The 5,941-nt window shown below is 34.3% G+C and overlaps 1 long non-coding RNA gene across 1 annotated transcript in view; it reads right to left on the minus strand.

Moving 5' to 3' along the window:
• Positions 1 to 4,381, minus strand: part of LOC136841280 (uncharacterized) — a 19,968-nt gene extending 15,587 nt beyond the window's left edge. The window contains exon 1 of the long non-coding RNA XR_010853870.1: positions 3,570 to 4,381. This is a non-coding gene — a long non-coding RNA (uncharacterized lncRNA). The remainder of the gene's footprint in view (positions 1 to 3,569) is intronic.
• Between the last annotated feature and the right edge of the window lie 1,560 nt (positions 4,382 to 5,941).

The raw sequence follows: 5,941 nt of genomic DNA on the forward strand, positions 1-5,941 counted from the left end.
GGTGTCGAACCCAGGGGTAGGGTTACACATGCATTATTTGAGTTACTGTGCCTCCCTGTCAGATCTACATTTTTTCAGCTTTGTGATACAACTTACCAAGTTATCACGAACGGAGGTGGAAAAATAGCTAGAGATGGATTCACGATATTTAAGTCTAGAAGCAAAACGAACACTGATTTTAGAGCCTTCAAATTTGCAACCCAAGATTCCACAATGAGCTCAGAATGATATCAAGATTAAAGGTGATTTGTGAGGAATTATAAAAGATAAGAGCATCCGTCGCCTGAAAGCCGAAAGGTCAACGCGACTGTCTCTCCCTCTGTCTAAACCAAAGACTCAGAAATTACGATTTGGACAGATTACAAGTAAAATGATGACATAGATAATTACGATTAGGACAGGTTACAGGTAAAATGATGACGTAGATAATTACGATTACGACATTACAGGTAAAATGATGCCACAGATAATTACGATTAGGACAGATTATGGGAAAAATGATGACATAGTTAATTACAATTAGGACAGATGACAAGCAAAACAATGACATACAAAATTACGACTAGGACAGATTACACGTAAAATTATGACAGATAATTACGTTTCTGACTTTGTGTAAAACAGTTTCATTCAACACTGTACGGGTGCTTCAACGAAAAATGTAAACATGAGTCATGACTACAATTCTGTTAAAAATGAAACCGAGACTTTAAAAGTATTTGTTTGACCTTTGTAAATGATTCATATACTGCACTCATGCATGTGCACAAACGGTCCTATACCACAGACACAATAGACAGATAAGTAAAATACAAATGGAAAGCCAGAAGCTGATGGATTAAAAAAAAATGTCATACATCGTATCGGTCCCCGCTCCCCAAATACCGCAACAGGTCAGGTTTGGCATTTCTCGAATATACTAATCCCATAATTACATCTTGTCTGATACCGGTGCGTATCTGGATGTAACAGTGAATTCTGGGTTCACTGCAAAATGCAGTTGAGGTGGCATGCAAGGTGGTATAAATTTTTATCATGCCATTTGTGATCTCCTATTAAACGTAATACTTAGTGGAATCTAGCTTTGAATGTTGCAAATAAAGCATTCCCTTTTAGAGAAGATTAACGTATACTACACCTGAAAATTTCTGTTAAGGAAGTACATATAGGCTAAACAGTGACCACAAAGTGCGATACGCATATGGGTATTATGTTGTCATGAATTTACATGATATATATATATATATATATATATATATATATATATATATATATATATATATATATATATATATATATATATAATTTACATATATATATATATATATATATATATATATATATATATATATATATATATATATATATATATATATATATATATATATATATATATATATATATTAACAAATAATATATATATATATTTATATTATATAAATGTGTGTGTGTGGTATTAAAAACAAAATGTGTGTGTGTGTGTGTAATTATATTAATTAATTAACTAATTAAAAAAACAATTACCATATCATTTCATTTGGAATTAATTATAAGATGCAAATTCCGGTTTGCGGTGATAAAAATAAAATCTTCATTTCTTTGAACTAATGTTCAAGTGAATAATATATATAATTAGGGACATGCTAAACCTCAAAACATCAACACCTACATCTCGAATAATAATAATAATAATAATAATAATAATAATAATAATAATAATAATAATAATAATAATAATAATAATAATAATGGTGAGACGATCAGTAGGGTTTGATGCTAAATTGATGGTATGTATCTAACGCCTTCTCTTACACTATAAAGAAATATGTTATAAATGGTGAACTAGGTTGTGAGAGAAAGAAGGAAAAAGGGAAAGAGAGAAAAACAGAAAGACTAGTTGGACGAAAGTTTTCCTAAAGCAATAAATAACTGCTTGAACATGTACTGTACATGCAACGGGAAGTATAACGCGCTTGGTCTAACGCATTTCTTATCTACTGTTGTTGTCTCCTTCACCTTAAGTACTTAAGTACTACTACAAGAAAGGATACACCTCTCCCTTGCCTAAAATAAAGCCCCCCTCCCTCCCCCAAAATAGATACTTAACGAATTAACAAGAACATTGACCTGAGAAAAATTGTACTGAATCTCATTCTGCAGATTTAAGGGATAGAGCAGCGATCGTTAAGAAACATTGAAATGGAATTAAGTCCTTCACTCGGTGCTTCGCTCCCAAGAAACAACTGGTATCCCACCTATTCCTAATTAGTCATAGGGGCTATAAAAATAGGTCGAGTATCCCACGTTCTCCCAAGACAGCAACGAATTCGACTGGGAACCCTTAGGATTAATTCAGAATAATCGAGCATGCTTAGCAATTGAATGTCCTCCTTCGGCAATCCACTTAGGAAAGCCATAGTCTACGTAATAATGCGATTCTCCTTGGGATTTGTGGTAATGTTCTCATTGTGGCTTAAATTTAGGTGCTCTTCATCATTTGTTAATATAATATAGCAAGAATGATAACAGGAACGAATCAGTAAAATGTTGAACATTGTTTCACTTATACCACTGCTACTATCATTACCACTAAGAAAAGAAGAAGAAGAAGAAGAAGAAGAAGAAGAAGAAGAAGAAGAAGAAGAAGAAGAAAAACGGAAGAAGAAAAACGGCAGTACAGAATAATCATAGCTATGTGAACTAATTTTCATGGATTATTAGCAGACATAGTAACGTGTAACACACAGGAAAATGTTGAATGTTTGTGAAATTACCCTTCTCATACGAAGTACGTTTTGGTTGATCCGTTAAATTTTTACTTGAATGTGTAGATAACGGGACGATATAGTTATTCTTTAATATCCAGTATTTCCCAAGATATTAGCCAGCAAGGACTTGCAATCTTCTCTCTCTCTCTCTCTCTCTCTCTCTCTCTCTCTCTCTCTCTCTCTCTCTCTCATTCATCAACATATTTCGCGCAAGACACGAACTCTCCAGACACGTCTCTCCTTTCTTTACAACATCCCCCTCCTCGGGCGTGACTGGGTCCACTCTTTTTAAATTCTTCTCATATTTTAATCTCCCACTCCACTGTTTTCGTGAATTGAGCTGTCCTTATGCCAGGTCGGGCTATCACTCCTGAACAGCACGTAACACGCCAGCCCAAAACACCCTCCTTTGTATCACCTTACTAAAGGCATAACAAATATACATATAAATCCTCTTGTACTTCAGAACTCTGACAGCAGTCTCGTTACAAAAAGTTTCATGAGCGAATACAATTCTGATCGTATTAGGTCCAATTCAAAAACTAATCTTATTAAACCCACTTCACAAATTCTGATCAAATTATGCCTACTTCACAAACTCTGATCATATTTGGACCAGTTCACAAACGCTTTATTAAAATCATAGAGTCACATAAATTACACACACACACACATATATACACACATACATATATATATATATATATATATATATATATATATATATATATATATATATATACATATACATATACACACATATACATATATATATAGTTACAAAGAAAACTTCTTACTTACCACTCAGTCGGGCCATACAATAGTCCTAATCCTTCAGAGCGTTAACAGAAAGCCTTTGGTGACATGTATGGAAACTTTCATCATGATTCCACCTTCGGATATGAATTTTTTTGTAGGTTGGTTAATGATCATTATTTTAAAAGTTTCAATTAAGTATTTTGTCTAATCTGCTCAGCATAAAATCACACTAGTTTTATTATGTAACTTCTCGTCTTTAATGCCTTTGCGTTGGCTGAGGATTTCATTTGACTAAAAGCCAGAATATACGAAGTGACTGCCTCTCGAACTTATAATGAATGACTTCTGAATACATGGCCGGTCGGGCGAATAAAGCTTGTTGAGCCGTTCTAGAAATTCACCTTATATAATGGAGAGGCCCAATCGCTCTTCATAAGTACTGATCGTCCTTCGAGGTTATTTGGACGGTCATTCAGATCTTTTTGCTGTGAATCCTTCCTCACCTCTATGTGGCATTTTCTGAGTCTCCCACTCTCTCGACGTCAAAAAAACATTCTTCTGTGAATTGGTTACCCGTTTACTTTTCCATATAATTCTAATCAGCCGATGAGCTCATGATGTACTGTGGAAAAACATTTAGTGAACATTTTCGCATTATCACACCATCAGTCAATAACGTTTGTACCATTTACGAGCCGCACACTATTGCACACCGTTACCTACAGTACTCCATATGCTACTAAACTTGTTTTGCCACTTTCGTGGGTCTGTAGGTGGTATATTGTTTAGATACACGTGAGGCGATATACCGTGTCAATAGACCGCCTGAACGATTGTTACTTGACCGTGTGCAGTTCCTCTAGATGCTTAACGTTTGGTGAACATCTCTGTAGATTGTGCTATTTAGCCTCAACGAAATATTTATTGTTTATTTTATTATTTTCTTTTGTATGACGACATAATTTGGTTTTCCACTGGCTGTGGGAGAGGTGTACTTGCTATTGAGTGTACAGGTTATTGTTGTTCTTTATTCCTAACTACCAGTTCACAGTGAAATACCTCAGCATAAAAAAATACCCTTTAGCAAATTACTGGATTTTTTTTTACCATGGTTTGCCAGATCTTATGGGAATACAGAGAGGTTTTGACTGATATGTATGATGCTACGTTTACCTTGCCTTCATCTCGGCTTTCCCTTTAATATAAGACACTGGGTTGTTCTTGAGAGAGAGAGAGAGAGAGAGAGAGAGAGAGAGAGAGAGAGAGAGAGAGAGAGAGACATAAGTTCAAGTTGCCGTAAGTCTTCTTGACAGGCAGTGACAAACCAGCCAGAGCGTAATTTTGCTTATTATTACAGTATGCACGTTCCACTTACTTTATACCTCCTCAAATTGATTGTAATATCATTCCTCTCCGCTAAGATCTATTTTCTCTTACTTTTCATTAAGTGCAGGTTTTATATATACTGTAATCGCGAAGATTTAAGGGGCGTAACATTTACAAGATTCCCAAACCCTTGTATGTACAACAATATCAAATACATTTACAACCTGACATTTATCGTAAAGTGTTCATAATATCGTCGACTCTGAGTTGTTTGATCTTTTATGAAATGTTTTATATTTGTTTATCAGTGTCTAAATTATAACGCAGAAACTCCTCATTTAATTCTAGATAACCAGTCACTTTTGATACACGAATGCCACACAATGAACTATCGCAATAAAAGGGAAACAAATCAAAATGGCTTTAGCCCTCCCCATTTTTAGTTTCTTTTTTTTTTTTTGCGTATTACGAAAAATTAGAAGAAAAAAATTAAGGCAAGCTATAGACATCCTGCCAAATCCACCCTGTTCATTTTGAATAGTCGCTTTTAAAGAGGATATGGCTGTCACACAACGCATGTTTACAAGTTCTAAAATGATTATTACTCGGATTTGTGCTTTTGCGAGAGTGCTGGACCCTATATTTAAGGTCCCGGATACTGAGCTAATTATGGAAAGCAGAATTTGTGTTAAATGTATGAAAACTAGCAGAGGCTGCCTTCACAGGAAGATCTCATTATCAGTTTTTATGGAATGTTTGTTCCACTGAAGATCCTGTAGGGAAAGCAGGTACATGGATACTGATGCAAGGGCACACACCAGCAAAGACAGACAGACATTCACACACATGCACACACACACACACACACACACACACACACACACACATATATATATATATATATATATATATATATATATATATATATATATATATATATATATATATATATATATATATACACACAGTACAGTATAAGTGTGTGTGTGTGTATATAATACTGATATATATACATACATACATACATATATATATGTGTGTGTGTGTATGTATATATATATATATATATATATATATATATATATATA

The sequence above is a fragment of the Macrobrachium rosenbergii genome, chromosome 8 (assembly GCF_040412425.1).
Source record: "Macrobrachium rosenbergii isolate ZJJX-2024 chromosome 8, ASM4041242v1, whole genome shotgun sequence".
NCBI classification, from domain to species: Eukaryota; Metazoa; Arthropoda; class Malacostraca; order Decapoda; family Palaemonidae; genus Macrobrachium; species Macrobrachium rosenbergii.